Source organism: Desmodus rotundus, chromosome 7 (genome assembly GCF_022682495.2).
Source record: "Desmodus rotundus isolate HL8 chromosome 7, HLdesRot8A.1, whole genome shotgun sequence".
In the NCBI taxonomy this organism is placed as follows: Eukaryota; Metazoa; Chordata; class Mammalia; order Chiroptera; family Phyllostomidae; genus Desmodus; species Desmodus rotundus.
In genome coordinates, this window is record NC_071393.1 from 88,725,224 (window position 1) to 88,748,909 (window position 23,686).

The following is a 23,686-nucleotide window of genomic DNA, read 5'->3' on the forward strand; positions in this document are numbered from 1 at the left end:
GAGACAGCAATGCTCTATATGGTGATGCGGTGTGAGGTGTGGGTATTACTCATCATCAAAGGTGTACGGTCAAGATTGGCACACTTTAGTGTATGTAAATTTTACCTTAAAATTGTGTAAAGAAGACAGTAACCATTACCCAAAATCACATCAACCAAAGATAATATATTACCACTTCTTTGACTATCTTATGGCCCTTTTTGCTTGCAAAGCATATGTATTTGAGATCATACTAATTTTTAATTTTTTAAATTTATATAAAAAAACATTTTCTCATACCATCAAAACGTCTTAGCGTCATTTTAAAGTAACTGCCCGGAATCGGGTTGTTTAGGTGTACCCTAATTGGGGTTGCTTTGGCAATAATAAATAACACTGTGATTAACACATGTGCCCATACATCTTTGTCTGCATTTCTGATTATCTCGCTAGGAGATTCCCGGAAGAGAAATTACTGGGTAAAGAGTGTGAATACTTAAGGCTTTTAAATACCTATTACCACACTGCTTTTCTGAGCAGTGCAGAGAAGTGCTTTCTCTCCCACACACTCACCAGCCCTGAGTAGTGGCATAGCCTTAACCTTGCAGCAGGGAGAACACTGTATTTTATTGTCGAGATTTGCATTTCTGTGACTACTGGTACCTCAACATTTTCCCATACATTTGTAAGCCGTTTCTCTTTCTTTATCTCTGGAATGTGTGTTCATGGTCCCTACCCACTTACCTATATTGGTTGTGCAAAGAGTAGAAACTCTTTAAAGACTAAGGCTATTAACTCCTTTTCTACCACATTTGTGATGTACACTTATTACTAGTTGGCTTTTAATTAAGGTGGGGGGGGAGGTTAACTTGCCTTTAACATACATCCATCTAGTCAGAATCAGTTCCTTCGTCTTCTTTGTCATTCAGCGTCCCTATGCGTCCTGACTCCCTCGGTGCGGCATGTTCTAGTCTGGCTGGCATGTGAGCAAAGGCCTGGGAGCAAGAGAGTAGGAAGAGAAGAGACAGGCTGTCACGACAGACGTTTACCAAAGCTGAATCACCTTCAGACGGGGTGGTGTTACGGACTCCGTGCGCCTGTGGGAAATAATAACGCCACCACCTCTAGGGGGCGATGTACTGGTTGGCTACAGACAAGTGCTAAGTGCTAAGGTTGATGACGTCTGACATTTATGCAGACTCTGGAGGACAGATTGTATCATGAAACACCCACCTGTGCAAATGGCACCAAGCTCTCCAGGCACCAAGGTGCCAAGAGTACCAGGTGGAAGCACGAAGACCACTGTGGCCTGCATGTGTGGGCACACCGTGAACTGGGGGCTATTGGATCAAACGCAGATGGCGCCACGGGGAAAGTGGAAGGGCGGCTGCCAGGGGAGGAGGGAGAGGGGGAAATGCCATTTTGGACATACTGAGTTTGAGATGCCGGCAAAATCCAAGTATAAAGGGTAGATTGGTAGTTTAAAATATAGATCTAGAGCTAATGAGAGTCTTTCGAGCTGCAAATGTTACCACAAAGTATGGGGCAAAATGAGGGTGATCCACAGACTCTCTTGGCTTAGCCAAGAGCTAGTTGCCTTTCTGAGAGTTTATTGCATTCCATCTGGCGGCTAAATGATCCCCTTTCTCTTTTTCTATGAACCTTAAGGATAAGCAGTTTGTTAGCTCAAGGGAGATTCAAACTCGTGGAATCAGTAAATGAAAAAGGGCCACAGAGTTCCTCTAGTCTGTACCTGGTACCCTCTGTCCGGGAACCCCCTCCGCAGCACCCCAGGTGGACACCACCCTCAGCGTGAACACTGCTCAAGCTGGACAATTCTTCCTCCCTACCTCAGGGCCCCTCTGCTACTGAACAGACCCAAGCAACACTGCCCCCTGGGCAATACAGAGCAAGTGTTTTCCTTTCTCTACACTATAGCTGTGTCTTTCCTCAGAACTTAAGGACAAGCCACAACAGACATAACCGTTCATTTTTATATTATAGTGATACACAATATTATATTAGTTTTACAGGTGTGAAACATAATGGTTAGATATTTATAACTTACGAAGTGATCACTCCCATCAGTGTACTACCCATCTGACACCATACATCGTTATTACAATATTATTGACTTTATTCCCTATGCTGTCCTTTATATCCCCATGGCTGTTTTCATAACTGGCAACTTGTACATATTAATCTCTTCCCCTTTTTTCACCCAGCCCCCAACCCCCTCCCATCTGGCAACCATCAAAATGTTCTCTGTGTCTATGAGTCTGTTTCTGTTTTGCTCTTTCACTTATTGTGTGTTTTCGATTCCACACGTAAGTGAGATCATATGGTATTTGTCTTTCTCTGATTTATTTCACCAAGCACAATTCCCCCTAGGTCCATCCATTTGTCACAGATGGCAAGATATCACTCCATCGGATATGAAGCACCTCTTCCTTATCCACTCATCCACTGACGGACACTTCTGTCGCTGCCATATCTTGCCTGTTGTAAGTATTGCTGTGAGGAACACAGGGGTGCATGCAGACATAACCATCCTTGATCCTCCCAAGACTGAGGTGCCCATTTGGTGGACTAGGCAGGGCTCTTCCTCAACTTTCTTTTCCCATACAATTTCCATGAGTTGCTTTGGTTAAAACAAAAGAGCACCTCCCCTAGACAAACTGAGTGAGAAAAAAAGATAAGCACCGATCCTGTGCACATGCTTCTTGCCAGCGATTCTGAAGACAGGTGTGACTGAGGAGGAGGTCAGCTTGTCCAAGGCAAGATGACAGGGCACCTGTGCTCTGCAGTTAGCCTCTTCCTCCGCCCCTTACCATTAAATAGGCCATGGTATTCATTAAAACCATTTTTTTCTTCTAAATTCCTCATTTGCCACTTCATTCCTTTGGAAACCCATGTGAATTTCACCCAGTCAAAAAAGTCACTTACTGTTTGCCAGGCAGCATTCCAGGAGATACAATAGTGAATGAAACAAAGTTTCCGACCCTATGAAACTGATGTTCTACAGGAGAAGACAACAATAAACCAATAGTTAGGCTTTATAACATAATGTGAAGGTCTGACAGGCACTGTAAATGAAAACAGAGCAATGTAAGGGACCAAGGGTGATAAAGCTGTTATTTTGGAGAAGGGGAGGACAGAAGGCCTGGGAGGTGACCTTGGAGCGGAGATGAGAGAAGAGGTGCCGATCCCTCCTGGGGGATGTCTTGGAGCAGTGTTCTAAGATGAAGGAATTGCAAGATATCCCTGATTGGTGTGCAACTGGGATCAACTCGAATGAGTTTCAATGGACATTTCATAGATGAAAAAAATTTTTTTCAATTAGAATTGACATATAATATTATATTAGTTTCAAGTATATGATATAGTGATTAGACATTTCTATAACTTACCAAGTGATCACCTGATAAGTCTAGGACCTAGATGAAAATATTTTCAATCCAAATTTGTCAATAGCTGAAAAAACACAACATGACTTTATCTTCATTTGAAGTCTCGTTTTCCCTTTCTAATCAGTATCCCTTTTATCTTTAATTTAATTTTATTGATTATGCTATTACAGTTGTCCCAACTTTTCCCCCTTTGGCCCTCTCTGCCCATCACCCCCCGCTTCCTGAGGCAATCACCACACCATTGTCCGTGTCCATGGCTCATGTGTATACGTTCTTCAGCTACTCCATTTCCTATACTATACTTTACACCCCCTGGCTATTCTGTGACTACCTGGCTATTCGAACTTCTTTTTTTTTTTTTTTTTTTTTTTTTTTTTTTTTTTTTTTACTTTTATATTATAAAAGTTTATAAGAATAACAATTTTTGTCAATAAAGCTTATAACTATAGTATTCTTTTAATTATTAAAAATTTACTAGCAAAATTATATTTAATTTGGGACATGGTTGCATTTTTTTTTCTTTTTCTTTTTTTTTCTTTTTTGAATTCTTTTTTTTTTTTTAATATATTTATTGATTATGCTATTACAGTTGTCCCATTTCCCCCCCACTCCACTCCATCCTGCCCACCCCCCTCCCTCCCACATTCCCCCCCCATAGTTCATGTCCATGGGTCATACTTATAAGTTCTTTGGCTTCTACATTTCCTACACTATTTTTACCCTCCCCCTGTCTATTTTCCACCTATCATCTATGCTACTTATTCTCTGTACCTTTACCCCCCTCTCCCCCTCCCACTCCCTTATTGACAACCCTCATGTTCTAGTTGTTTGCCTAGTTTGCTCTCGTTTTTGTTTTATGTGTGGTCGTTAATAACTGTGAGTTTGGTGTCATTTTTACTGTTCCTATTTTTGATCTTTTTCTTAGGTAACTCCCTTTAACATTTCATATAATAAGGGCTTGGTGATGATGAGCCTCTTCAACTTGACCTTATCTGAGAAGCACTTTATCCTCCCTTCCATTCTAAATGATAGCTTTGCTGGATATAGTAATCTTGGACGTAGGTCCTTGCGTTTAATCTTGGGTAATGTAATTATGATGTGTCTTGTTGTGTTCCTCCTTGGGTCCAGCTTCTTTGGGACTCTCTGAGCTTCCTGGACTTCCCGGAAGTCTATTTCCTTTACCAGATCGGGGAAGTTCTCCATTATTTGTTCAAATAAGTTTTCAATTTTTTGTTCTTCCTCTTCTCCTTCTGGCACCCCTATAATTCGGATGTTGGAACGTTTCAAGGTGTCCTGGAGGTTCCTAAGCCTCTCCTCATTTTTCCAAGTTCTTGTTTCTTCATTCTTTTCTGGTTGAATGTTTGTTTCTTCCTTCTGGTCCATACCATTGATTTGAGTCCCAGTTTCCTTCTCATCACTATTGGTTCCCTGTACATTTTCCTTTGTTTCTGTTAGCATAGGCTTCATTTTTTCATCTGTTTTTCGAATAGATTCAACCAAGTCTGTGAGCATATTGATAACCAGTGCTTTGAACTGTGCATCCGATAGGTTGGCTATCTCTTCGTCGCTTAGTTGTATTTTTTCTGGAGCTTTGAAGTGTTCTGTCATTTGGGCCATTTTTTTTGTTTGTTTGTCTTGGCGCGTCTGTTACTTTAAGGGGCGGAGCCTTAGGTGTTCACCGGGGCGGGGTAATGCTGGTCGCTGCGCTGTGATGCTGTACGTGGGGGTGGGGCCGAGAGGGAGCAATGGCGCCCGCTTCACTCTCCTCCGGATTTCAGTCTTTCACTCCGCTACCCACAATCAAACTGGGCCCCTCTGGTGCTGGTTCCCAAGTAAGTGGGCCTGTGCACACTCTAGGCCCCTGTGGGTCTCTCCAACAACCTCTCCTGTGAGGCTGGGAGTCTCTCCTGCCGCCCCAACCCCCAGGGGCGCTTTCAATCAGAGGTTTGAGGCTTTATTTCCCCGAGCTGGAGCCCTGGGTTGCGCAGCGGTCTGCTTCTCTGCCCGCCGTTCGTCCGGTTTATCTGTGGGCGAATGTGGTGCCGCAATGTGCTACCCGCCACTCTGCCTGCCCCACTCTCCGCCACTCTGAGTCCGGCCCTCTGGGTTTATCTGTGCAAATGTGGGACCGCAGGGTCTGCTAGTGCTCGGACTGCCTGCGCCATTTGTCCCACACTCTGCCAGTCTCAGTCCCGCCACAGCCACGCGAGTCCTCTCCACCCCAGTGCCGTCTCCGCCCCTCCTACCAGTCTGGATGAATGATTATTTTCTGTTTCCTTGGTGTTGGTCCCCCTTGCTGTTCGATTCTCTGTCAGTTCTGGTTGTGCGAGGAGGCGCAGTGTGTCTACCTACGCCGCCATCTTGGTTCTCCCCCTATTCGAACTTCTTAATCCTCTCACCTCTTCACCCATTCCCTAATACCTCCATCCCATCTGGTAACAAACACAGGGAGCCTGCAAAAATGCTCTCTGTATCCGTAATTCTGTCTCTGTTTTTCTTATTTTCTTAGTTTGTTTTTTAGATTCAATTGTTGATAGATATGTATTTTTTTGCCATATTATTGTTCATAGTTTGAATCTTCTTTTTCTTAAGTAAGCCCCTTTAACATTTCATGTAATAAGTGTTTGGTGATAATGAACTCTTTTTGTTTTTTTCTTCTCTGGGAAGCCCTTTATCTGCCCTTCAATTCTAAATGATATCTTTGTTGGGTAGAGCAATTTTGGGCTGTAGGTCCCTGCTTTTCAAGACTTTGAATATTTCTTGCCAATCCCTTCTAGCCAGTGAAGTTCTTTTGAGACATCAACTGACAGTCTTATGGGAACTCCCCTGTAGGTAACTAACTGTTTCTCTTGTTGCTTTTAAGATTCCATCTTTATCTTTAACCTTTAGCATTTTAATTATGATATGTCTTAGAGTGGTCCTTTTTGCATCCTTGTTGTTGGGACTCTCTGTGCTTCCTGAACTTGCATGTCTATTTTCTTCACCAAATGAAGGAAGTTTTCTTTCATTATTTTTTCAAATAGATTTCCCGTTTCTTGCTCTTTCTCTTCTCCTGGCACCCCTATGATGTAAATGTTGGGCTGCTTGAAGTTGTCCCACAATCTGCCTACACTGCCCTTTTTTTTCTCTATTCACTCATAACGTAATGTTCTTTTTTCTTCCTGTCGTCCTGATTGGTTGTTTTTTGCTTCCTTATGTTCTAAATCATTGATTTTATTCTCAGCTTCATCCACTTTACTGTTGTTTCCTTGTAAATTGTTCTTTATTTCAATTAGTGTATTCTTTATTTCTGACTGGATCATTTTTAAGCTATTGAGGTTCTCACTAAGTTCTTTGAGCATCCTTACAACCAGTGTTTTTAACTCTGTATCTGATGGATTGCTATGTCCATTTCATTTAGTTCTTTTTCTGGAGTTTTGATCTGTTCTTTCATTTGGGCCATGTTTCTTTGCCTCCTCATTTTTGCAGCCTCCCTGTATTTGTTTATATGTATTAGGTAAGTTGCTATGACTCCCTGTCTTGGTAGTGTGGCCTAATGTAGTAAGTGTCCTATAGGGGCCAGTGGCATAGCCTCTCCTATCACCCGAACTGGGTACTTGAGGTGTGCCATTTATGTGGACTGAGTACACCCTCCTTTTGTAGTTGAGACTTGGTTGATGTTGGCAGGTCAATGGGAGGGATTTACTTAGGCCAGTCAGCTGCAAGGACTGGCTGTGACCACTGACCACCAACCTCCACCCTCAGTAGCAGATCACCTGTGCAGTGGCAGGTTGGTGGTGCTCTGACCTGGTCTTTAGCTGTCCACTGAGTGTGCATGGCCTGGGATTTCCTGTGTGGTGCAGGCCAAGGTCAGCCCTCACCTGTGTTTTGCTCAGGGCCACCCTGACTGAGCTATAAAGCAACCTGAGATGGCTGCTACTTGCGCTGGGCTGGAGATTCCTAGGCAAAGCCAAGCTGTGAATCTAAGCTGGCTGCTGCTAGTGCTGAGCCTGGGGCCACTATCAAGAATTACGGGTGCTGTAGGCTCACTGAGTCCCACTGTTACTTGTTTGAAAGGATTTAGGAAGTTGTGATGCATGAACCAAGACCAGCCATTTATATGGAAAAGCCACTGTTGACAGCTATAAATTAGGTGGAATGGAGCCTCAGGGGATCTCCAGCATGGGACAAACAGTGTTAGCCAGGTTGATGGAGTCTCAGATACAGCACCAGCTTCCCTGCTCTGTGGCTCTGCGGCTCTGTGGCTCTGTGGGTAGAGAGTTCAGAAAAGGGACAATGTCTTCTGCCCACGTCTCTGGGCAAAAGCTGCTCCTCCACCTCTTACTTTGGTGCCAGACACTTCAGTTCCTCCTTGTATGCCACTGGTGCCTTTCACACTGCTATCATAGTGCTGGAGCTCAGAGGGAGTGAGTCTGAACAAGTATGTGTGGGGTTTTTTTAAGAGGAACTGCTGAAGACTCCAAAAGTTTCTTCCACTGACTCAATCCCCACTGGATTTTGCAGCCAGACATTATGGGGAGTTATCTTCCTGGCACTAGAACCCTGGGCCAGGGGTCCTGGTGTGAGTCTGGGACTCCTCGCTCCTGAGATATCCCTCCTGAATTTTTGTCCACCACACATGGATGTGGGGCCAGTCCATTCTACTCCCCCACCCCTCCTCCTACAAGTCTGGATGGATGTGGTTTATTTAATTTTGTAATTGTCAGACTTCCATTCAACTCAATTCCAGATGGTCCTGACTGATGGCTGTTCTATAATTTAGTTGTAATTTTGATGTGGTTGTGCGAGGAGCTGAGCCATGTCTACCTGTGAGAAGTCTTTACTATTCCTCACCCAGTTTCCAGTAGGTGGGACCGCTGCTGCATGAACAAAGCGATCAAACGACCTGACTTTGTGGAGAGCTTGCTCATATGTTATCCCTTTTGATCATCACAGCAAGCCCGCAAGGTAAATATTATAATGCACAACAATGCTACCGATGAGGAAGTGAGGCTGTGAGAAGTGAAGTTTCAGAGCATGGCAGAGCCAAGTCTAACAGAATCTGGTGTCCTGACCTTGGTCCAGACCAAGGTCATCAGTATGCACAAATGCCCTGTATCTAAAGGAAGCTGTCAGGATTTTTTTTTACTGAAACACATGAAATGGAAAAAGTACAAGAACACCTGGACTTGTAAATAGAACTTTAAATCAGCACAATATTGAAGATCAATATCTCTGTTGGCAGTATGGCAGTGCGCCACTCAGCTCTCCTGCAAGAAGACCTGCGAGGGGAACAGAGTGGTCTGACAGCCCCAGTTAGTGTCCTGTGGCCCCCCACCCTGTTGCTGTCAAGGCCACACTCTCCCCAGGTGCCCCTGGGCAGTGGCTGAGCACAGTGTGGGGTGCGGTGCTGGCTGATGCTGCTTCACACGAGCTGCCTCCGACAGGCGATCTCGGGGCTCTGTTGGCCTTTCCTACCCAATTCTTTGCCTCTCCCTTTTCACGGGTGTCAGACCTGCATTGTGGTCTGAAGGCCCTCCCTGCCCTCTCCCTTTTTTCCTTCATAGACATTTCTCCCAATAAGTCTCTTACATGCTCAAGCTCATCTTTGCATCCGCCCCAGAGGATCCACACTGACAATTTCTAATCTAAATAGTTTTGTTTTACTTCTTTACAGAAGGACTACATTATTGCTTTATTATTTCTTTGTCTATCTGGACTTGAAAAATCAAAAGAAAAAGAGAAAATGTTTTTCTCAACTATTCATGTCGAACTTTTGGCCTCATTAACAGTCCATTAAAACAAAAACATATAGGAAAATTCTAGAATTTTACTTGGATTAACTGAGATGAGGTTTTGGCCTGAGTTCTGACAACACACTTTTGCCTTAGTAGTTCCCAATCTGCTTTCACGGGTCCTGGTCTAAGGTGACCACGCGGCTGCTTCGCTCCCCAGCTGCGAATTCCAAGCTCAGAACTAACCAGAGCTGTGGATGCTACTCTGAAGCATCTCAGTGGTTCTGGAAGGCCGCTGAGAATGCTGAAGGCGGGCGCAGGTGTCAGAACTAGCTGAAACATGATGTGAGCCCCATACGTAAGTTTAAACTTTCCAGGGACCACCATGGAAAAGGAAAAAGGAAAATTAGTTTTAATTACATGTTTTATTTAACTTAATACATCCAAAATGTTATCACATCAACACATCGTCGTATCTAAACATTACGGATGTTACACTTTTTTTTTACTTGTTTAGACACATTTCAAGCACTCAGTAGCCACAGGTGGTAAATGGCTGCCATGTGGGCAGTGCAGGCCTGGGCACTCCCCAGCCTGAGAAGGGTTTGGATGTGGAGCAGCTCAGAGGCTGTTTTTCTCCGTGTTCCTCTGCATTGTTTCTACATCCCCACCCACCCCCGCCCCTTTTTGGAATTTGTCAAAGCATCACCCAAGGGGATTTATATTCAAGACTTTTTTGTTTTTGCTAGGAAATAGAAAATATTCGTTTTGAAATAAAATAGTCCTGGGGTTAAGATATCAGCTTCCACAATTATTTTAAATAAATCTTTGTAGCTAGAGAATCAAGTGTACAAAAAAAATTAGGTTATTTCCTTCCTTAAAACATAACATGTCTGATTCTAGCTGGAGCTGCTAGATTTCTTTGGCTCCACAAAGTCCCCCAAGTAGCTTTCAGCCACTTCACCTCCCGATTTACATGCCAGCAGAGACCCCCAGTCATTCTTTTACTGCTGTAAGAAAGCACTGTCATGCTCCAATTTTTAAAAGCTGAAAACATAATTTAATACTGACTTCACAGGAGGTAAATATGTATTTGCCTATGCATTTGCTAACTTAATATTCAACTTACATTATCATCCTCATTTTATAGTTTAAAGAAAGTGAGTTTCAGAAAGCTAAGTAACTAGCTCAATGCCTCATTGCTGATTGTTCAGCATCCCTTTAAAAGTTGGGAGAAAAAGCATCTGGGGTGAGGCTCCCAGCTACTCCTTCACTTCAACCAAGGTAGTTCCACTTTTGTCTGCTTCGTATACTGACTCTTCATGTAAAATTTGGTTGGAAGAAAGTGTTCGAGCATTTGTTTTACTTTAAGTCTTTAAGACTTTGATTCCCTTGCTCCTCAGAGTGGTGGATTTAACATGGGCATCACCTGAGAGGTGGTTGGAGATGCAGGTTCTCAGGCCCCACTCCAGATGATTCACGTGCACAGTAAAGTTTAAGAAGCAGTGGGCCACCTGGGGTTTTTAGCCCCAGGATCTTTCCCTATGAATCAATCTCTCTCTGTCTCTCTCTCTCACATGCACACACACACACACACACACACACACACTCAGTGTGCTTTAATGAGTAATTGGCCTATCATGAAACCATAGCCAAACTCTGGCATTTGAGAAACACTCACAAGTCAGGGAATGCAGCCCTGAGCATCTCCTTTGGGTGGCTGTGACCCATGTGGAGCTCATGGATTCTGAGTTACAGCCCCAGCACTTCCCTCCCTCCCACCCTGCTGTGGCTGTGCCTACTGGAACCCCCAGAAGTACTACCCTTGTAGTAGACACTTCATTGATGTGAGGTAGGCTTTGTTTTTAAACAGAACGAGCCCTGGAGCCAGACTGAGTGGATTTAACTCCCAAATATGCCACTCTCTGCTCTGTGACCTCAGGAAAGTTTCTGAATCTCTTAATGCTTCTGTTGCTTCATCCAAAAAATGGAAATAAAAATAGAACATACGTAAAAGGCTGTTTTAATGCTTAAATGAATTAACATGGGTAAAACATTTAGAATAGCTCTTGGCACATAGCACTTCTATATAAGCAATATAAAAATCAGTCAATCTCTGCATATGTAAAAAATTTTTTTAATATAATGATAGTAAAAATACAGCATTTTTGTTAAACAGTTTCCTGTCCCTGAAAGTTTTATCTGCTAAAGTGAAAGGGTAAGTGATGGGTTGCCTTGCCCTGGTGAACACCTAAGGCTCCATCCACCACTTACTACATAAAAGGTGAGCCCAGACCAAAAAAAAAAAAAGTGGCCCAAATGAAAGAACACTTCAAAGCTCCAGAAAAAATACAACTAAGCAACGAAGAGATAGCCAATCTATCAGATGCACAGTTCAAAACACTGGTAATCAGGATGCTCACAGAATTGGTTGAATTTGTTCGAAAACTAGATGAAAAACTGAAGCCTATGCTAAGAGAAACAAAGGAAAATGTAGGGAACCAATAGTGATGCGAAGGAAACTGGGACTCAAATCAACGGTGTGGACCAGAAGGAAGAAAGAAACATCCAACCAGAAAAGAATGAAGAAACAAGAATTCGGAAAAATGAGGAGAGGCTTAGGAACCTCCAGGACATCTTGAAACGTTCCAACATTCGAATTATAGGGGTGCCAGAAGGAGAAGAGGAAGAACAAAAAATTGAAAACTTATTTGAACAAATAATGAAGGAGAACTTCCCCAGTCTGGCAAAGGAAATAGATTTCCAGGAAGTCCAGGAAGCTCAGAGAGTCCCAAAGAAGTGGGACCCAAGGAGGAACACACCAAGGCACATCATAACTACATTACCCAAGATTAAAGAGAAGGAGAGAATCTTAAAAGCAGCAAGAGAAAAGGAGACAGTTACCTACAGAGGAGTTCCCATAAGACTACCAGCTGATTTCTCAAAAGAAACCTTGCAGGCAAGAAGGGTCTGGAAAGAAGTATTCAAAGTCATGAAAGGCAAGGACCCACATCCAAGATTACTGTATCCAGAAAAGCTTTCATTTAAAATAGAAGGGCAGATAAAGTGCTTCCTAGATAAGGTCAAGTTAAAAGAGTTCATCATCACCAAGTCCTTATTATATGAAATGTTAAAGGGACTTATCTAAAAAAAAGATCAAAACTATGAACAGTAAAATGACAACAACTTCACAGTTATTAACTACTGAACCTAAAACAAAAACAAACTAAGCAAACAACTAGAACAGGAACAGAATCACAGAAATGGAGATCACACGAAGGGTTATCAGTGGGGGAGTGGGTGGCGGGGAGAAGGTACAGAGAATAAGCAGCATAAATAGTAGGTAGAAGATAGACAAGGGGAGGTTAAGAATAGCATAGGAAACGGAGAAGCCAAAGAACTTATATGTATGACCCATGGACATGAACTATAGGGGGGGAATGTAGGTGGGAGGGGGTGCGCAGGATGGAGGGTAATAAAGGGGGGAAATGGGACAACTGTAATAGCATAATCAATAAAACATATTTTAAATAATTAAATAAAATCTTTTAGAAAAATGCAAAAAAAAAAAGAAAGGGCAAGTGAAAGTTTTATCTGGTGTATGTGGCCTATAAGAGATGTTCAAAATGTGTTTGCTGAGTGACTGAGTGTGTGAATAAGTGGATAATCAGTTGGAGTAGGACGATGGGATGTCCACAGAAGCTCAGAACTCAGCATCCTCCTTCGGGTGTCAGCATCTCCAGTCCTTCCTGTGTACGTACAATGGCTGCAATTTTAAATCTGTTTTTCCCTCCTGGACGTTCATCTCAGAGCATTCCAAGAATCATTTGAGTTGTAACCTCACTAAATGCTTTTCATAATTGAAGATTCAAAACCTACAGTGAGCAAAGCTATCAGCACAAGCAAAATCAAACAAACAAAATACTAAGCTTTTGTATTTAGAGTTTATATAAGTCAGGAGATTGGAATACAGAATGAAGCAAGATGAAAAAAATGTTAAATATGTCAAAAATAAGGCTGTGGACATTTTGCTGGAGCCCTAATGTCACTTTACTAAAAGGAGTGTTCATTGTTTCTCCTATTCTTCTGTAAATGGCTCTGGTCAAATCCACTTTCAATTCCCTCCAATGGGCCCATGATGGCCAAGATGAGAGGAATCCCTCTTGTGTGTACTGTCCCAGGTGTCAGAGAGCACGCACCTTGCCTGGTTCCAGGAATCTGATGTCAGGTATAATTTGGAGCAGGGATGGGAGGAATATTCTCTTTCTTGTGTATACAACCCTTCTGAACCACATTCTGGGAAAAGTTCTCCATAGGAAAGAAGTGGTGATCCCTGACCCCAGCCTCCACATTTCCTGTGTGAGAAAATGCAGAGTGGGTGATCCCTCATAAATGAGGTGAGGGTTTACTGCTGAGAACGAAGGGATGACTGAGCAAGGGACTGAGCAGGGCTGAAATTTTTAGTTCTATTTGTTGCAAGCATGACTGCCTCCAGCAGACAAAAACATGGCCATGTCTGGGGTCCATCCAGGGAGAGTGGAGAGGCTTCCTGGAGCTCACGTCTGAGAACAGGTGCCGTCTAGATTGGCGTGGCCACAGACAGAGAGCCGGGCTTGTGCCAGGAGGAGTCTTGGAGCTTCCACCAGGACGTGACACAAAATACTCTAGCCCTGGAGCAGGGGAGGTTTCCCCAACCCACCTTTTAGACTGTGACCTGCTCAGTGGGAAGCACCTGTACGGGAAATGTGTCTTTGTCATCTGGTTATCCTCAGCCTCTGGTACTAGTCATAAACTAGGTGGCCTGAATGCTTTTAAGTAAATTAATCTATTAATATGGGAAAGTACTAAAAGTAGAACTTCAAGCATTTAAAGGACTAGAATGCCCAGGTGAGTCTGGGGTCTCAGGAGTCAAAGCCGAGTGCAGGTGGGCTGACCCTTGACAATGAGGTTTAAAGGAAGGGATCCAGAAGCTGTGTCCTCTGCAAAGAGTCAGCAACAGGAACACAGGGAAATGGGAAGGGTAGAGAGCTACCCCAGGGCCATCGTGTGAGTAGGGAGCCTTCCTGCAGAGTGTAAGGCGAGCCAGCGGGCAGGGAAGGAGCCACATGTGCTAGCAAAGCTGCTACTGCTGTCTATTTGCTGGGAAGCACAATGTTGCAGCAGGAGCAGCCTGAGCTGCCCCTGTGGAGGTACCACACAAAGGTAAACCCCAACACAAGTGAGGGTGCTGCCAGACCTGCCCCAATTGTGTATGTAATCAAGTTCCTCCATGTTCATGGGTTTCCACTCACTCCAAGGTTGTATTCTTACCATTTCTACATTGTGGTGTCCGGCCTTGCTCAGGTTCTCATCCAGGCCTCGTACACTCCCTAAATTCACATGCCCTACTGTAACCTACTGAATACCTACTTCTCACTGCCCCCTTCAATACTCCCTGAGTTATGCCCTCAGCGTAGACATGAAGCCAGAGGAGTGCGGTGGGCACCTGCCCTCCCTGTCTCTGCTGTGCACTGCATGGAGCGGCTCTCTGGCTCTAGCCCTCCCTGCCGATGGCAGAAAACAGTGACAATGCAACATACTCCTGAGGAAAAGAGCAAGACCACTGTCTTCCGTGTCAAACTCTGTGACGATATCATAAACTCTATGGTAAACCTTATGCTGGTGAACACGGCCCAGAGAAGGCCAAAGTTCTTGAAGAAATGCCAGGTGCGGCTTCAGTGAATTCTATAAGCATAGTGATTGGGAGCATACTTAGTGCTCACCAAGAGGCAGTCCCCATTGGAATCAGGGACAAGCGCTGTGACAAGATCTTTCTTTAAGTCAAGCCCAGGGCTTCTGTCTGTTGGAAGCTCTAAAACATAAGTGAGATGATGGACCAGGATGAGGCAAGAAGAGGTTGGCTGGGACGGTTTCAAATGAGATCCATGCTGCTAAATGACTCAGGATAAAGTGGCAGGTGCTAGAGCTAAAACAACTGAGATCATCAAAGGGGATATCACTCCAAGCATTGTTTCCTTCCTCTAAAACGTTTTCTGTTGGATTCTGTATAAAAATGGTATAACTATTGCCAGGCTACCTTCCTAATGCTGATGAGTTGGGCTTTTTGAACCAATGGGAACTTTGTCATCAAAGGGGAGGAAAAAGCGAAGCCACCGCAGAGAGGACACCAGGCTTTGGCAGCACCGTGTGCCTGTCCCAGTCTCTGCTCCCAATGCACCGCCAGCGCCCCTGACCTTCCCACACTCCAGGGCCAAAGTCTGGGGTGACGGATCCCTTTGTTTCCATGGAGAGAGCAAGGTGTCTTAGTTTTTTAAAACTTTTTTCTTATTAATTTGTTATCAGTAAAGTGATTCATGTTCATTGTAATAACTGAAGCAAATGTTGATATATATCCCTCCTTAAACACATAGGGAAGTGGGTTTGTTTGTTTCCTTAAAAGTATGATTACCTACATGTGCTACTTTCCATCTTGCATTTTCCATTTAACACATACCACGAGCATTCCTCCAGGTAATGCATATCGATCTAATTCTTTTAAATAGCTGTCCACGGTGCGAATGGGCATACCTTATTCCATTGTTTCCAATTTAATAAATATTCAGATTACTTTCTGGCGCTTTTTGGTTCACTTGTTTGACTTTCGTTTGGACCACTGCACACATTCCTGCATTAAACATCTTTGTAGACGTGGTCTTACCAATGGGCTTTTATTTCTGAAGGAAACACGTACTAAAAAGGCATTGCTTGAAAATGGGGATGTGTTCTTTTAAAAATAAACATGACCAAGTTACTTCCCAAAGTTAGAACTCTACCTATCCAAATGCAAAAATAAGAAAAAGTCAGTCTTACGTCCCCTAAAGCAAGGGACATAAAGGAAAGAATAAACAAATGGGACCTCATCAAAATAAAAAGCTTCTGCAGGACTAAAGAAAACAGCATTAAAATACAAAGAGAACCAACAGTATGGGAAAACATATTTGCCAATGATACCTCAGACAAGGGCCTGATCTCCAAAATATATAAAGAACTCACATGACTCTACTCCAGGAAGACAAACAACCCAATTAAAAAATGGGCAAAGGACTTGAACAGACACTTCTCCAAGGAAGACATACAGAGGGTAACCAGAGACATATGAAAAGATGCTCAGCATCACTAGCCATCAGAGAGATGCAAATTAAAACCACAATGAGGTACCATCTCACACCAGTCAGAATGGCCAACATAAACAAATCCACAAACAAATGTTGGAGAAGATGCGGAGAAAAGGGAACCCTAGTGCACTGTTGGTGGGAATGCAGACTGCTGCGGCCACTGTGGAAAACAGTATGCAACTTCCTCAGAAAACTAAAAATGGAACTGCCCTTTGACCCAGCAATTCTGCTGCTGGGATTATACCCTAAGAACCCTGAAACACCAATCCAAAAGAACCTGTGCACCCCAATGTTCATAGCAGCACAATTTACAATAGCCAAGTACTGGAAACAACCTAAGTGCCCATCAGCAAATGAGTGGATCAAAAAATTATGGTACATTTACACAATGGAATTCTACGCAGCAGAGAGAAAGAAGGAGCTTAAACCCTTTGCAATGGCATGGATGGAACTGGAGAGCATTATGCTAAGTGAAATAAGCCAGGCGGTGAGGGACAAATACCATATGATCTCACCTTTAACTGGAACATAATCAACAAAAGAAAAAAGCAAACAAAATATAACCAGAGACATTGAAATTAAGAACATTGTAACAATAGCCACAGGGGAGTGGGGAGGGGATAGTGGGGAGAGGGGTCTATAGGAGCTACTATAAAGGACACAAGGACAAAATCAAGTGGGAGGGTAGAGGTGGGGGAGGGAGGTGGGACTGGCTGGGGTGGGGTGGAGGGAAGGGGAGAAAATGCAGACAATTGTAACTGAATAAAAATAAATAAATTAATTTTTTAAAAAGTCCTAATAAGGTCATAACACTATGAGAAGAAAGAGGGTTTTTAGTTCATATATTTGCTTCTCTGCCTTTCTTGGCAAGGCTTATGCCTTTGACTGGTTTAGAGAAAGGACCACCACACAGTGCTGAAACTCAGTGATGATTAAATCAAATCATTCTATTGCTGGAATTATACTCTGAGAATCCTGAAATACCAGTTCAAAAGAACCTATGCACCCCAATGTTCATAGCAGCACAATTTACAATAGCCAAGTGCTGGAAGCAACCTAAGTGCCCATCAGCAAATGAGTGGATAAAAAAACTGTGGTACATTGACAAAATGGAGTACTACATAGCAGAAAGAAAGAAGGCACTCATACCCTTCATGACAGCATGGATGGATCTGGAGAGCATTATGCTAAGTGAAATAAGCCAGGCAGTAAAAGACAAATACCACATGATCTCACCTATAAGTAGAACCTAATCAACACAACAAATAAGCAAGCAAAATATAACCACAGACATTGAAATTAAGAACAAACTGACAGTAACCAGAGGGGAGGGGAGATTAATAAGGGAAAGAAGGGGAAGGGTTGTCAGGAACATGTATAGAAGACACATGAACAAAGCCAAAGGGTAGGATTGAGGGTAGGAGGTGAGGAGGGATGAGGTGGGGGAGAGTGGTAGGGGAAAAGTGGAGATAAACTTGACCAGCAATAAAAAAAATAAAAAATAAATTAATTTAAAAATAAAAATAAAAATAAACATTTATTGTTAAAAAAAAGAAAAAGAAAAAAGAAAAGGTCAGTCTTGCCACATCTTCACCAGCAATCTCTTTTTATTGTGACTTTTGCTGTTTTCTGAAGAATATGCGCTCAGGGAAAATAATAGAGTGGGTTCCCTCTAGACTTCAGCCCGCATCACATCAGATGCCAGGGTCGTTATCCTTTTACCCAAACCCACAGAGCATATGGCACCGAGAGTGACCCCTGTGTAAACTACAGACTACGCATGATTACGAGGTGGCAATGTAGGTCTGCCCGTTGTAACAAGTGCACTTCTGATGGGGGCCTTGATGAGGGGGCAGGCGAGGCATGGGGGGACCTGGAGGTATGTGGGAAACCTCTCTACCTTCCCCTCGGTTTTGCTGTGGAGCTAAAACTTCTTTTAAAGAAATAAACTCTCTTTTTAATAAAGAACATTTTGAGTACAAATTTTGTGGTGGGCACTGTGATACACCCCACAGATCCTTCTTCAGGACTGAAGACCTCTTTCCCTCAGCTGCGGAGAGCGACACCGAGGACAGCCCTCCCTGGGCAGATGCTCAGGAATTGCCTCAGCTGAACGCAGAGTCCCTTCCCCAAGGTCATGTTACAGTCCTGGTTGACACAGAGGCACAAATTCCTGGCTCTCTTATCTCCACTCTGGACAGTTCTGAAGGGCCATCCATCTTCAGAACTGCCCGCAGGCTTACGGATGCGGCTTCCCTTGAGACTCCGTGACAGCCAGGCCCCTCTCTGCCGAATCCTGCACTGGTCCCAAGGACGTTCCTAGTAAATGCCCCACGTGCTGGTCTCTGTCTCAGAGTCTGCTTCCCAGACAGGGGCTATGCATTTTAAAAGTAAATGCCATATGATTTCACCCATATGTGGAATCTAATGAACAAACTGAAGGAACAAGCAAAACAGAGAGAGACTCATAGAGAGCAGGGTGACAGCTATCGCGGAGGAGGATGGGGGTGGAGGGACTGACTGAGCAAAAAGGAAACAGGACTCATGGACATGGACCACAGTGTGGTGACTGTGTGGGAAGGGGGTAATAAGGGCACTAAATGGTAATGGAAAAAATACAATAAAAATTGTTACATCCAAAAAAATAAGAAGGTTGCATACAATATTCAGAGTTTCCCACTTACAGAATTCATAGCATAAAGCTCTTTTGATTCTGGAGGACTGAGTCCCCATGTGACCCCTCCCACAGATGAGGAACTCCCCCCCCACCACACACACACACCAATCATTTTACCTTCCCAAGGATTGTAAAGGAAAGTTGAAGAACTCCTTTTAGGTTTTGCCCATTATTAAGTAAAAATTGGTAATCACTTTGTTCTTTTAACCGGCATTTCCTCAACTAATGAGGGTGAGAATGCTTGCAGGTGTTTATGAGCCAGGTGGTTTCCTCCCCTGTGAGTTGTCTATTCATATACTTTTGCCCATTTTTCTTTTTTTTCTCCTGTCTTTTTCATGATAATTGGTAATAAATTTGGGGATATGTGTTGTCTGGCTTGATTTATGTCACTTCCATCACTTTGGCAGGTAACATTTTATGTGTTCGTTTTTGAGGGGTTATTTTAGTTTTGGTTTTAAAACTCCATATATACAGAAACACATAAAGAAGGAAGTAACTGTCTTAGTCTGTTTGGGCCACAGACGGGGTGGCTTACAAACAACAGAAATGTATTCTCACAGCTCTGCCAACGGAGTTCAAGACCAAGGCACCAACAGATATGATGTCCAGTGAGGCCAGCTTCCTGCTTCCTAGACAGTTGGCTTTTTGCTGTATCCTAACATGGCCTAAGAGGCAAGGGATCTCTCTGCAGGCCCATTTATGAGGGCACTGATCCCATTCATCAGGCTTCGGGACCTAAGCACCTCCCAAAGGCCTCCTCACCAAACCCCATCACACCGAGGATGAAGTTCCAACACAGGGATTGAGGGCGGGAGGTGGTGCAAAGCAACACAGACATTCAGTCTGTGGCAGTAACCGTTACTGAAAATTTCTTTTCTTAGAGACATCAATTTGAAATTTTTCATTTTCCCATGTAATTTCTCCATGCCCAGTTTTCACGATGGAGATAATCATATCAGATTTCATCTATAGTTTCGAATTCTTGTTTCATCATATAATATTATATCCTAGGCATTTTCCCGGGTTGTTAAAAGTCTTAATAAACATCATTTAAAGGGCTGCCTAATAGTTTATCAACTGGATAAGCCATCATTTGATGTAATCCCTTCAATGGTGTTAGACAAGTGGACCATTCCATCTCTCACTATTCCAGATAATACTCTGATGAGCTTTCCATGCAGAAATTTGTTTGTATTCCAGATTATTTTCTGAATACATTCTCAAGAGTGGAACTGAGTTAAAAGTAGAAACATTTAAAGGATCTTGTTATATATCTTGATTTGTTTTTGAGGAGTCATTTGCAAACCCACGTTTTACATCTGACAAGAAATACAGTAGCCCCCGTGGCGGACACGTTCCAAGACCCCAGCTGACACCCGAAACCGCAGATAGTTGTGAACTCTCTATTTACTCTGTTTTTCCTATATGTACCTACCTGTAACACAGTTTAAGTTATAAATTAGAAACAGTAAGTGATCAACAATAATTAAAAAATAGGACAATTGTAGCAATATGCCATAATAGAAGTTATGTGAATGTGGCCTCTCTCTTTCAAAATATCTTATGGTACTGTACTCACCTTTTCAATTAAAGGAAGCACTTTATGGCTTTTCTTTGGCACATCCGCATCACCAGCATCACCACTCTTGCAATTTGAGGCTGTTACGAAGTAAAATAAGGGTGAGTTGAACATGAGCACAGGGATACTGAAACAGTTGATCTGATAACCGAGAAAATTACTAAGTGACAAATGGGCGAGGCTGAACGCAGCGTGGACGTGCTAGACAAAGGGGTGACTCATGTTCCCGGCAGGACGGAGCAGGATGGCGAGAAATTTCATCACACTACTCAAAACAGCATGCAATTTAAAACTTATCTGTTGTTTATTTCTGGAGTTTTCCTTTTAATGTTATTGGACCTCACTGAAACCGTGGAAGGTGAAACCATGGCTAAGGGGGGACCACCGTACTGCAGTGAAAACATCACTCGCCAGCTTAGGCCAAGCGAGCATCACGGTTCCAACCAGTTATCTGGGTGCTCCATTCTGTTAAGGAAACATCTATTGCACCTACTGCTTCCAGGCGACTCTTTTAGGCACTAGAGGGATGTGGATACCATGGACCAGGATCCTGCTATCAAAGGGCAAAGGGTTTGGGAGAAAGATGAACAATAATTGATTAACTATGATACGAGAAGGTGTGAAACTAATCTTCAGCAAATTGTAAGTCAGCATGTGGTGGGGGGAGTGGTGAAACAATGCTTCCAGGAAGATAAGTTGTTATATTATGGTCTCATAAATGCTCTAGAGAGCAAGGGGAGGAAAGGGATCCATCAAAGAATCGATACTGAAGGTATATCATTGCCCAGGCTAAGATTTGGAATGTGGTTTTAGGATTTTTCATAATGACATAGGTTTATAGTTTTACAGCTTTGCTTTTGTGATCTGCTGTTGATCATCACTACTGTTTCCTGGATACCAGGTCCCCGGCATGCAGCCTCCACGTTTTTCCTACAGAGTCTCACCTTACAGTAGCCCACCCCACACAGTGGGCTTGAAGCCTGCACTGTGACTTCGAGGCAAAGATTGTATTACTCAGTGGTTTAAGCTGTGGGCTGCTCACTCCCAGGAGGCCCTGGTAGGAGACGAGAGACCCACCAGGCTGGCTTCCAATAGAGCATGCTTTTTCCATTGCTCAGAAGGTGAAGCGACCCCAGACACACAACCCAACTCGAATCACCTGTAGGCAGTATGGTGGGATGGCCCTGGAGTCGTGAGTTATGATTTGGACCTCCGCTTTCCCCACTTAGCAGCCATCGGACCTGGACAACCTATTTAAACCTCTCACCTTTCTTTCCTCAGCCGTACCACACAGCCCAAAGTGATCCTGAGGAGACAAAAGATAGGGGACACGAAAGCATTTAAAAAGAGGGAATTGTCTTTGAAGTGTCAGCATCTATATGTTTTTAAAATTCTAATAAAAGCTTCTGTAGGTCCTCCTCTCTGAACAAATTTTGATGTCTATGGGAGATGGGAAGCGAAGGAGGGTAGTGCATCGATTTATTCTTTGTTAATTTTTAAAAGGCGTGCCTTAAAGCCATGTGACAAAAGAGCCATCTTTCTGCCTTTATCACATCACTGGAGAGGCAGGCTTTGGTTAGCTAAGAACACATTTCTTGTGTTCCTGGGGTTTTGATAGTTAGAGGGGCTCTTGGAGAAGACAAGGCGGGAAAGTTTCTTCAGAGTTTGCCAGCTGACACAGGCTCTACCCCGTGACCTGCAGACCTCAGAGCCCTCAGGAGTTACCTTGCCCTCCACCACTGATGAAGGGGGCCCTTGGGGAGCAGATTCTAGCACAATGCAGGGAAATTCAGCCAGGCTCCTGGACACATGAAGCTCCAAAGATAGTCTAGCAGAGATTTTCAGAGAAGCAGTTCTATTTTATAAGCCTATTTTTAAAAAACCTTGCAGTATTGTTTTTTATCCAACTTTTGCTGCGAGGAGAAAATATACTACTCCTTTAAGAGCCTACCTACAAAGTAAGGGAAGCTTACCCTGAGTGTTTAGTTAGGCACACCTGGAGGGCAACCCAAAGAGGCTACCTCTTCATTCAGAGATGCTCAGAGAAGAGAGACATGACTAGACCACACTCCCCATTACCTATCTCCCCTCGCCCTTGCCAGCCAGTCATGTAACAGCCCTGAAGAGCAAGATAAGGCATCTTGGCCCACTTACTCCCAAATTTCCATCCTCACTGGCACCCCCACATGGGCAGACAGTCCCTGTGCCAGGCTGACAGGGGGCTACACAGGAATGGGTTCCTCTGCGGTCCACTCACTGACTTCCCCTGGCTATATGTAAGGGCCCTCAACTGCCCCAGCAATATCTCAAGGCACCTGCCTCCTCAGGAGCAAAGCCCAGCTCCTCACACCTGATGTCTCCTGCTGACTGCCGCCAGCCGCTGTGCAGTGTCACCCCCAGCTCTGCTCTCCCCCCAGGCTTCCATCCCATCATCGTTCCCTAAGGATCCTTTCCGCCCTCTGCTCTGAGATCCCCACACCCTCCTGTGCTTGACAGAGGATCTGGGAAATTCCCAGGACAGCCTAGTTATAGCTCAGTTCCCGTTTTGTGAGTCCTGGGCCCCATGGGAAACACATGGAGGCTGGTCCACGCTCCCAACCAGGAGAAGTGGCAAGGGTCAGTGCAAGCCCAAAGGGCAGGCCCCCTGAATAGAAGCCCTTGCTAGATGGAAAACAATAACCATAAGAGTAAGCGCTACCGTTTTCTGAGATACTTTCCTATTTGTCCATATCCAGCATCTCCTCGATTCCTCAATGTCACTTGCAGAGAGAGAGAAGCAGGTGTACTGGCTCCACACTCCAGACGAGGCATGGAAAGCTGACAGAAGCTGAGTGAGTAGCTGCAGCAGAACCCACAGCGTGGGAGCCATTGACATTGGAGGCCTCCCGGCTTCAGCAGTGGAGAGCAAACACCGCTGGGAGCAGGGGGCCTCACTGGAATCAGTGTCCGTATTGGGATTCATATTACTACCCACACTCACATCGGTGTCCGTCTTGGTCTTGGTGTCAGTATCAGCACTTTACAGGGACCAATGGTGGGCTCTCACGGGTAGAAATTCCAGTGCTGGCATGCCTTACCTTCCGTTCTCCACGAAGACTAGAGGTTGCTTGGGCAGCAATGGCAAGTACAAAGGCTCTCGAGTTCTGTTTAACCAGGGACAGGAGTGAGAGGAC

The 23,686-nt window shown here is 44.0% G+C and overlaps 1 long non-coding RNA gene across 1 annotated transcript; it reads right to left on the reverse strand.

Annotated features, from left to right (window-relative positions):
* Positions 1–852: 852 nt before the first annotated feature.
* On the reverse strand, positions 853–21,821 carry LOC123480466 (uncharacterized). The gene is made up of 3 exons (XR_006656491.2): positions 21,781–21,821; positions 20,514–20,593; positions 853–974 (listed from the first exon to the last, which is right to left on the reverse strand). It is a non-coding gene; the product is annotated as an uncharacterized lncRNA (long non-coding RNA).
* Positions 21,822–23,686: the final 1,865 nt, after the last annotated feature.